This window comes from Apis dorsata, unplaced genomic scaffold, assembly GCF_000469605.1.
Source record: "Apis dorsata unplaced genomic scaffold, Apis dorsata 1.3 scaffold_68, whole genome shotgun sequence".
Classification (NCBI taxonomy): domain Eukaryota; kingdom Metazoa; phylum Arthropoda; class Insecta; order Hymenoptera; family Apidae; genus Apis; species Apis dorsata.
In genome coordinates this window covers 587,099-598,407 of record NW_006263366.1, presented here as the reverse complement: position 1 = coordinate 598,407, position 11,309 = coordinate 587,099, and the positions used below count along the sequence as shown (strand labels likewise).

Below are 11,309 nucleotides of genomic sequence, written 5' to 3'. Positions count from 1 at the left end.
AAAAAAAAAAAAAAAAAGAAGAAAAAATAGTTTCGCCATATCTCGTCAACAAATTTGCTCCGAACCCACCCCCTCCCCTTCGACCATTCCACCCGTTTTAAAAATCGGGAAGAAATATACGCGACCATGGACCGTTTCTCCTTACAGCAAGATTTATTTTTACCAGCACCGTGATGTTTTCAACGAGCGGGCAAGCAAACAAGCAAGCGTGCGTGACCAGACCGTGTCGTGACACGAGCTCGAAAAGACCTACGTTTCCTATCTTCGTCCAACCATTAGGGGGTGGGACAAGGGGGTTGGATCAGTCGATCGCTCTATAGAAGAGACACGAATGATAAAATAACGGATCGTGGGGGTAATTTCCGCGTAACGCGGCGATATTCCGTGGCGGGTATGAATTTATCAACCGTATCTTCCACGTTAAAAATGAACCAATTTGTCGTGTATCGTAACGATCTGGTCTTTTTTTCTTTTTTTTCTCTTCGTCGACGTACGATGGTTCGAATTCTCGATAGGCGGAATTGAATCCCGAAGAGGAAATCGATTTTATCGGTTGTATAAGGGCGCGTATCAATTATTCGACAAGGTCTCGCGTTTCGTGGACGCGCGCCACCCGTTTTTAATGCGAAAGGAGGGTGGAGGAGGGGGATAAAGAAGGAAGATGGAGGAGAGAAAGGGATGAAAATGGGCGCCACAGAGTCTGGAACGAGGGTAGCGTGAGGCGCCGAAGAGTCCACTGGCGGCAGCGGTGCATCGACTAACCAGTCCATAACCAGTCCGCACGCCACTCGAAAGGGTCGGCGGGCTGATATATAGGGGCACGGGATGGAGGGCATCAAAGCCAGGTCGAAGGGGAGACCGCAATTAGGAGCTGAAAGTAGCTTAAACTCGCTAAACCTGACGCGGGAATTTGAACTTGATGAACTTTCCACGCGTCTGAAACGCAACTGTTTGCGTACCTGTTATTTGTAAGCTTTATACAGGGTGGGCAGAAATTAGCGCAACTTCCAATTTAAACGTCTCGAAGAAATAAGAGGAAAACGAAAATAGACTTATTTTAAGATGAAAGATCAAAAAAGCGCAACCTTGAATTTTAAACGCGTTGAAAGATTGTAATTTATACAGGGTGGGCCAAAACGAGCGCAACTTCAAATTTAAACGTCTCGAAGAAATAAGAAGAAAACGAGAATAGATTTATTTTAAGATGAAAGATCAAAAAAGTGATCTTTTTAATTTTAAATGCGTTGAAAGATTGTAATTTATACAGGGTGGGCCAAAACTAGCGCAACTTCAAATTTAAACGTCTCGAAGAAATAAGAAGAAAACGAGAATAGATTTATTTTAAGATGAAAGATCAAAAAAGTAATCTTTTTAATTTTAAATCCGTTGAAAGATTGTAATTTATACAGGGTGGGCCAAAACTAGCGCAACTTCAAATTTAAACGTCTCGAAGAAATAAGAAGAAAACGAGAATAGACTTATTTTAAGATGAAAGATCAAAAAAATAATCTTGAATTTTAAACGCGTTGAAAGATTGTAATTTATACAGGGTGGGCCAAAACTAGCGCAACTTCAAATTTAAATATCTCGAAGAAATAAGAAGAAAACGAGAATAGACTTATTTTAAGATGAAAGATCAAAAAAATAATCTTGAATTTTAAACGCGTTGAAAGATTGTAATTTATATAGGGTGGGCTAAAACTAGCATAACTTCGAATTTAAACGTCTCGAAGAAATAAGAAGAAAATGAGAATAGATTTATTTTAAGATGAAAGATGAAAAAAGCGCAACCTTGAATTTTAAACGCGTTGAAAGATTGTAATTTATACAGGGTGGGCCAAAACTAGCGCAACTTCAAATTTAAATATCTCGAAGAAATAAGAAGAAAACGAGAATAGACTTATTTTAAGATGAAAGATCAAAAAAGTAATCTTTTTAATTTTAAACGCGTTGAAAGATTGTAATTTATATAGGGTGGACCAAAATTAACTTCGTAAATTTAAACGTTCAAAAAAAAAAAAAATAATAAAAATAAAAATAACACGCGAACAACAGAATTGTTTGCGCGTAATGAATAAAATATTTAAACGTCTCCGAAGAGGAATGATTAATAAAAAATTGAAAGACGAAGGAGAAACGTTCGAAATAAAAGAGTTTAACGCGAAGTATAAAAATTGGCATGGCCATATCGATTCGATTTAAAATTTATTATACACGTAGAATAAACGACCAAGCGATTATTTGGGTCAAACGAAGAGAATCGAGGCGGGGGGACTCGGGTTCATCCGTGTCTCTGGGAAGAAACGAAGTCAAGTGGATGGACGTTCAAAGGAAAAGAGACGGAAGGGGAGGAAGAAGCAGAAGAACCATCGAACCAGAAGAACCGAAATATTCCAATTTTCGCGGAAATTCGATGAAAGAGGCTTAACGAGAAGGAGAATCCATGGTACGCGGGGATCGAGAGCAGCCTCTTATCGCGGTAATTGCGCTCCTAGTTGTTACGCGGCCCGAGTAATTATTTCGACGTCGCGCAGACGACGGATATCCGGGATAATTGCAGCCAGTGCGACAATGATACCTGAAATTGCTCGCTGCTGGTAAAATATGATGTTTGCGAGGCGTGCCTCTCCCTTTCCATATCTTTCGCGTGAACCTTGTGTATCCTGGTATTATCCCTTGTCAGATGACAACAGCCTCGTAAACGATGCTTTTTCTTCTATCTTTTAACCGTGAAATTTGAAATGACAGTGTGTGTGTGTCGAGTAGAATCTTTGTTCTAGCATTATAATATCTCGATAAATAATTCTCGATTAATTATAAATCAATGTTGAACATCAATTGACTTACTACTTCATTGAAATTTTCTTTAAAAATGCCGATGTACGGTGTTGAATGAATCCGCCAAACTGACCAAAAACCTAGAAGAGGACCCGTACAAAAGCTTTTCACGATCACTTTAGAAAGAAAGGAAAACGGCGCTTATGCGCGTGTATCGGACGTTTATTCCACAAGTTCGGCCAAAGTTCGTTGACTTTATTGACCGGCATTGAATGCAACTTGTGTAATAAACCTCGTGTTATAAAGCCCGTTCGTTCGTGGATGATCTTTATCGCGTAAGTTTTCTCGAGAGGACGAATTTCGAAAAAAAATTTCGACAAGTATGCGACGATATAATACGTCCAATTGTTTTCCATTGGAAGAAAATAAGTGGATAATTCGAGGAAACCGAAGACGAAGAAATAGAAGGACTGTTTTCGCCATTGCTAGGCTAGACTAATTAGGTCGACGAACAACAAACGGGCGGCATCGCTCTGATGCCAATTAAATGAAGAAAACTTAATTGGTTACGTCGACTTGTTACGTTATTCGTGTAACCAGTGAAAAACCGGTTTTTCTATTAACCAACGGAACGAAAATACCGGTATAATACCTATGCTTTAATTCTAGATTTTATTCTTTAATTCAATTTCTTGAAATATAATTTCGATTGTGATAACTGTGAAAAGCGAGGATCGTAATTGCCACCTCTTTTTTTTTTATAAATATACGTTTATCTCGCTCGAGTAAATTTGTTAAATTTATTACCTCCCTCGCGATTTCCTTCGTACAATTTTCACATCGATCCAACAATTGTCACAAATTATCGTCTCGGCCATCGCCAAAAATTCCCCCGCCAACATCATTGTAGCGCATAATAAACTATGGAATTGGGCAAGAAGGCCGATTGCCAAATAAACAAACGATTCGAGGAAGGATGAAGAGAGTGGAAGATGCGAAAATCACGAAAACGATAGACGCGCGCGTTGAACGCGCGGAAGAGGCTATAAATTCAAGTCGTCCGTCCACGACGAAAAAAACACGACAGTTGTTTACCGTTTTTGCCACGATCGCTCATCTGTCTCGCCCTCGCTCGTCTCTTCTCAAACTCCTCCCCCGCGGAAGAAACGACTCTCGCGCGGAATTTTCCTTGTAATTTTGTAAATCACTTCGTTCGTTTAATCTCGCGATTGATTCGTCCTTGCCTCGTGTATCGAAGATCCGCAATCTTTAATCTTGATCGCGCGATAAAATTTTCTTTAACAATGAAATCATTCCCCGGCTAACGCGTCTATCTAATTCTTAAATAAGCTAATTTCAGATCGTCTTTATCCGTTTTATCCAACGTCACCGATGCCGAGTGGAATAAAACACGCAACGAACACATGTATATTCAAAATTTTAAAAAAGAATTTAAGAATTAACAAAGAAATTTTATTCTACTTTTTTTTTTTCTTTTTTTTTGGTTTGAATCTTCGTGCCAAAATTTGTGAACAAGAATCGAAAATTGTAGGAAAATCCGAGCGATGCCTCAGATTCCTCCGAGTCTTCGATCTCCCTCTTTTCGATTCGAGAGTCGAAGGAGAGGGAAGACGAAGGAAGAACGTAGAAAGAGACGTGTGCAATACTTCGAAGATGGCGAGCGGAAGGATGGAAGAAATGCTGGCAGGTGAGATTACCGGGTTCGGTTGAGGCTAAACGGAGTTGGCTTAGAAATTCGACGCTTGACGTCACGCTTTCCATCGGCTTCTTTAAATAGAGTGATCAATGATATCGTTGATTGGACGGCCGAGCCTTTGCCCCAAATACCGGTCGACCAACTGTGTGTATGAAAATGCATCGCACGATTATCAATGCGAATATATTTCTTTTCCTTCTTCGTTTCTTAAATCATTTGAATAACAATACTCGTGATTAATACTGTTTCAACAATACGATGTTTTAACGGAAACAATCGAAAGACGAGACGGGAGAGAGCGGCTAAAATTTGCTTAAAAATATTTTTAAACCACGGCAAATATCAATAAATATGAGATTCTCTTATTTGTGTTCCATCATATTCGTCGTCGTTATCATTCTTTCTTTATGTTTTCTTATCGATCGAAGCTAACATTCTTACACAAATATCGCGAAATAATAAAATAAATATCGCGAAAAACGGGGAAAATGACAATTTAAGTGGGGAAAACGAACGCGGGACGATAACTACGTCGAATTTCATTCGTTTCGAAAAACTTAAATCCATTCGATGCCTGCTCACTCGAGACTCGAATCGCCAATCCCGATAAGAAATTACGGAGTGCGCATTACCACTTAGCCTGGTATCTCGCGGAATTGTGTCGTTTTCCTCCTTCCCATTTATCGGGTGACGTGTCAGAAACAAATAAAGTTCTACCGATATTGCCTCGATTTAACTCTCTCGATAAGTGGAACAATTTCAATCGTTCCAAACTTCAAATCCGTCGCCGTTTTGCCCTATACAAAAAATAATATACATATAAAAAAAGAAAGAATGGAGAAAAGAAAGGGGTCGATAAGAATTTTACAGAGATCTCGCGCGCAGAACGACGATCGAGAAATGATGTGTCGAAGAACAGAGAATCGAGAAGCAGAGAAAGCCGAACGAGAGACAGAGAGAGAGGAATCGAGGGGGATAACAGTGGTAACAGATGAAATCAACGGGATTTCTCGTTGACAGGCCACTTTTCGAAGAAGGAGAATGGTTAAAAACGGGTAGAGAATCATCGGGAACTCGCACTTTCCAAGCAAATACCGACAGTTATGTCAACAGGCCGACGCGTTAATGCTTGTTAAATGTTTGAGAACGTTTATGCAGCGAGGCAATAAAAGGTGAACCGGTTGTCGGTGCATCGGTGATAACGCAACGAGAGACGACTACCGCGGTAAAAATAGATTGGCACGGTCCAATGAGACGAAATTTCTGCTGAAATTTTCTGATAATATTGGAGTACATCCTGCACGAGGAAGAGGCGAGAATTGAAAAGGAAAAAAAAAAAATTTACAAGAAATTGTTACATAGTCACGTTTAAATTTACATGCGTGTTTTTCTCAACAATGTTATCGTTTGTAAATTTATGCAAAGTTTTGTATTTCATTAACTCGAGTCTTTTTTCGCTGACCATAACTCGTATCGAAGAATGTTGTTGCGACGAATAGGAATTTTTTTTTCACGCCAGAACGTTAAGAATAGGCCGATGGAGGTGTGAATAACGAATATTTGGTTTAGCGGTGGAAGCGCGAAGAAGGAATGCACAGTCATCATGCGAAGTATCGATAGAAAATCAGTCGGTGTTATCGAATCTTCCGTTTCATTATTATAATAAAAACTATTTGTTTAATACAATATTTTCCAGGAGAGGGAGAAGAAGAATTTGGACGAGTATGTTCGCCAAATATATATATATAATTATAACGTTAGATCGGTGGAGAAATGTTCGTTAATGCGAGCGTAGAAGGAATCTATTCAACGTGTTTACGAGCTCTAGTTCACTGAACGATTACAAGACCAAGTCTCGAGCAACTATGCTTTGTGCGGCCACCGTTAATTTCTACGTTCCAAGAGGGATATACGTTCGACCGAGCTTTCATCCATTTGTCGTGGTCACGTATAAAGACGTTTCTCGTCTCTCGTGCCATCGCTTGTTTCCTTCGCTTCTGAAATTAACCAACGCATTTGTGAAACACCCGTCCCCGTTTCGCTGAAACGTGTCGCCGCTCGATAATTTGCTAATTAAATCCGTTTTCAAACGACCTCCGGAACCCTTCCACGCAACACGAGTAGTTATCTCGTACAGTTGTTGGTAGGGAACCCACTTTGGAATAGCGAAATCCGCGATATATCGGTGTAACCGCTGCCAACCGGTTTATGACTCGAAGGGACAAGTAAAGGGATTAGTCATTAATTCATAGAGCTCTTCTGTAAACCTTCTTGCGAAGTACAACCATTTTTATATGAAAGAAGAATAGAAATAAAACATTTGCGAAATTTAATAAACAATTGGCGGCAATCGCGAATTCGAAGTTGAAAGTTGTATTGGAGATAAAATTTGGAAAATAGGCGATCATCGTGCATTGATTGACATTGCTATAGATTTATATAGATGGATACATATCCTATCGATTTCCGACGCGTCGAATAAACGCGTCGATGAACATTGCGCGGAAAAACGTAAATCGAAGGGAGGAAATTCGTTGTCCGTTCGAACCAAGCTATATTCCAAATCCAAGGATTAACCATCGAATTCAAAAATTTGAAACAGTAGAGAAACGAAAGGATATTCTGTTCTCTCTCTTCTTCTTTTTTTTATTTAATTTCCTCCTTTTATATCTCGAAGCTAAAAGATCACGAGTATCTCCCTTCCCTCTATTAACCTCTCACAGAATTCCATCGATGACAATTTAAACAACTTTCAAAAAAATCTCAAAAATTCTCTCCGTTCCTTTTCTCGAAAGTTGTATATAGTTTATCTTCCCTTAGATAACTCGATCTATGAAAAGAAGGGTGAACGCAACCTCGCCCCAGCGGTTTTGATACCGAGCCACTTCGTAAAAGGAGGTTCCATTTACATCGTCGACACAACCGTAGCAGCCGTTGCCGTACGAATATCCGATGCTCCACGTCTTCGCGCGGATTATTCGTGTAAATGGGATTGTTCACCGAGCCAGCAATTTACAGCCGAGCGAGCAAGTAATACGCCGATTCTTCTCGAGCTCCTTCTGATATTCTGCCTTGCGCCCCCTCTCCTCTTTCTCTCGTTTACCAATTGAGGAGATTGGCCAAGATTATTTCGTATTTTCCCACTTTTCCTCGGCCTGTCGCCAAAGTTAGAATCGATCGATGCTCGAATAGAATTTCGTGGAACGAGCAACGGCGTTCGCCCAATCGGATTTCTTCTGTCTTTTCGGATCGATCATCGGACGAGCTTTTAAATCGGATTCGCGGAATTCTTCTGCGGATTTAAGATAAAATTAGGATTAAAAATTGTAATAAATGTTCGATCAAGTTAATAGGTTCAAAAATTTTCTTCCAAAGGATTCAAGATCACTCAAAATATGGTGTATTCGTTCTTATTAATTCGGATTATGTTTCGAGATATTTTCGAATATATCGAAAAAGGGAGGATGGATTATTTAAGAGAAAGATTTTTCGTTTTCGAAATTTTCGATCGGAAAGGAACTCGAGGATTCGAGTCTGTACAAGTTAAAAACTCTGATTACAATTATCAAAGTTGAAATGTCACCTAGCTCGAACGATATTATCGCGCCTCTAATCGTATGAGCACAAGGACGGTGTAAGCAAACAGGTATATCTCTGGCCGATGACGAAACATGGAAAAGGGAACGATCGATGATGTAGGCACGACTAATTCAACATTCACCGATTCTATTGGGTGGAAGCTTCGATAAATGGAAAATTCTCCGATAGGGAATGGCCAGATAAAGCTTTCCAGAACGAATTACGTTTCCAAGAATGAAGAGCGGCCAAACGTTTACTTACTTATCTCGTTATAATTAGTTATTTCAACAAATCGAATCTTAATGGAACACATTTTTGTTTGGAATTTCGCATCAGTCGCCATTCTTAGAATTTATACAGAAACTCTTTGAATAGATATCTTTTATCGAAGCATAAAAAAAAGATACGGATCTTTTAAACACATTTGTGTATGCAGGAATCGTTCGAAATTGAAATTCTCTGAAAATATAAAAATCCTATTTCTTTCTCCGATAATTTTTTTAATTCAGATTTAAAAATTATCTGATTTCTCGTACAAAGTGAGAACTATATTTTACTACTCTGTTATTCATTTAATCTCGGGCTAACCTAATCACGTTTCGAAGTTAGATAAAGACAGATTGATAATCCTTGACCTACTACGCTATGGAATTAAACTTTTTTTTTTATAATACATATATATTTCTATATTTAAATAAAATAATCAATAGTGGACAATAGAGACATTGAAAAATTCAAATGAAAATTCCTCAAATGAAATTGTATTGAATAGCGCGATTTCGAGTTCTAAGAATCTTTGAGCATGTGTCATATCCAGTGATCGCTATTTTTAATTTTGCCCAACATCGGAATTATCTTCGAACGACACAAGAATTGATATCGCGGTTAATTATTATTTCCACCAGACATTTCGAAACGACACGATACGAGGCACAAAAAAACAATTATTATTATAAGAATTAAGTTTATTGTAAGAATTAAGTAAGATTTTGAAATGGATCTTTAAATATCCACCGCAGTTGATGCGTCAAAGCATGATGCACTGCGGTGGACGTGTGACTCTTGGACACGTCATAGGCGCAGTAATTTCTGCATTTTCCTCCCATGATTTCATTATTTTATCTTTAAAAGCGACGCCGTTCTAATTTCCTTTGAGACAACATCTGTTTCAATGTCATGGAAGAAATCCAAAGAAACAGAACAAGTGACACAAAGAAGAAGTTTACGTAATCCTATGTAGACCGTGAAAACGCCTAAACGCAAGGTGTTTCTAGTTTCGAATAGGGAAAAAAAAAAGAAAAAAGAAAAAACGTATCGTTACGTCAAAGATCGCAAGATTTATCTCGTGAAAAGAGACTCTCAAGGACTCCGAGTTTTGCAGCGTAATAGTATCCCAGTTTCGTATCGTATAAAAAGATACGTGTAAAAAAGATGTCTAACCAGAACCAGAGAGGAGCAAAAAAAATAATAAACGGCGTAATAAGTGTTTCAAAAAAGAAAAGAAAAAAAGAGAGAGTAACTTCTTACACGATCAATAACCTGTTACCATTTTCATTTGCCTTTTTTCTCTTTCTATCATCTTAAAATCGAGTTCTTCTATAAATAATAAGAAACGAAACGAAACGAAACGAAACGAAACAACTAACGCACAGTTAACAGTAGAAATCAACGACGAAATCGCCCCCGAAAAAGGAACGTTTCGAGGTGATCCTGCATCTCGATCGCTGGAAAAACCAGTCCAACTGCCCCAATAAATTATCCGGATGCGATGAGGGGCCGAGATCTTTATCCTTAACGGTACGATCGATTTGCATAAACAACAACATCGGGGAAACAGCGCGGTATCACTCGCGTTCCTTGACCCTGCGACGAGAAGAACCCTCGAGCGCGGGCCACGCCGAGAAGGGTCTTTTATCCGTGCGCTAACCCTTCCCCTACCCGCGGCATTCCTTAGCGCTTAGCCTTAGAGAGCTCGTGGAAAGAGGATCGGAAGAGGAGAGGCGAGCGAGCAACGCTGCTGCACGGAGCATGCCCTTGCTACCAAGGTGTAACGTCCCGATACACCAGTCTGACCACTCTTCCACTCTCCCTTCCACCCTCCCTTGCCCTTCCTCCCCTCCCGAGCCATCGTTTCGCCTCCTTAGAACGAGCCTGTACTCTTCTCCTCGTACCCGTATCGCGAAACTTTCTAACCCAACAATTTTCAGAAAACACAATTTTCTGTATTGAGTTCCCCTCTTGGAGTTTCTTCGAAATTATTTATTTATTAAATTGTTGATTGCTGATTCGATATCGTTGATTGAGAAAATAAAAATTCTGAATGCATAAAGAGATTTTTATGTTTCGGGCATTGCAGCAGCATTCTACACCATGATAACGTTTCGATCTTGATTTCGTTAGACGTCGAAAAATGTCTTACTTGGAAGGAACTTTCGAGGTCGGATAGAAGAACGTTGTAGGTTTGTAGGTAGGTAGTTTGATGACGCGTATCTCCATAGATGAAAATTGAAAACTAGAGCAAAAATAGCAGCGAGTAGGTCGAGCAATTTGAATTTCATTCAACTCGACGACCCTCGGTTTGTTTGCGTTCTCGTGGCAAGAGAAATGGCCACAACGAGTAACGAGTTGTATCTCTTTGGTCGATGGTCACCCAAATCCTTTCGCGATTCAGGCTTTGGGATTTCACGATTATCGCTACGAGACATAGCGCTAGTATCGCGAATACATAACGAATAGCGATATCAAAGTGGTAGATAACACACAGGATGCAACGTACAATTGAGTTTCTAAACTTAGAACTGTGATAAAGCGACTGCGCGCTGTTCTTTAGCCGTTTCTTACGACCGGATAATAGTACATGGAATCTTGTATAATATAATAATTTTCTTATTGTTGTTTTTTTTATCATTTCGTTCTATAAAATTCTATTTTAAAATTAGAATAGAAAAATTTAATAGAGAGAACTGGAATAAACTAGAATGATTTGTAAATATTCTAATTCTAGGTCATTCTCGATGATAAAAAAAGATACGTACAAACAGCATAATCTCGCAGTCGAGTAACGAGTAACGCTTTACCGATAATCAAACAAAAACAAAAAAAAAAGGACAAAGGTATACGATAAACATACATTTTCATACAAAATGTCACTGTTTAACTCCGATAAAATTTTCATAATTATCTTACGCTATAAATTTTTCTGAATTATCTTCTCGTTAAAATTTTACAATATTTT

At 38.9% G+C, this 11,309-nt stretch overlaps 1 protein-coding gene across 1 annotated transcript in view; it reads right to left on the bottom strand.

Annotated features, from left to right (window-relative positions):
- Positions 1-11,309, bottom strand: part of LOC102674723 (heterogeneous nuclear ribonucleoprotein K-like) — a 62,284-nt gene that overhangs the window by 49,202 nt on the left and 1,773 nt on the right. The gene's annotated exons all lie outside the window — the stretch shown is intronic.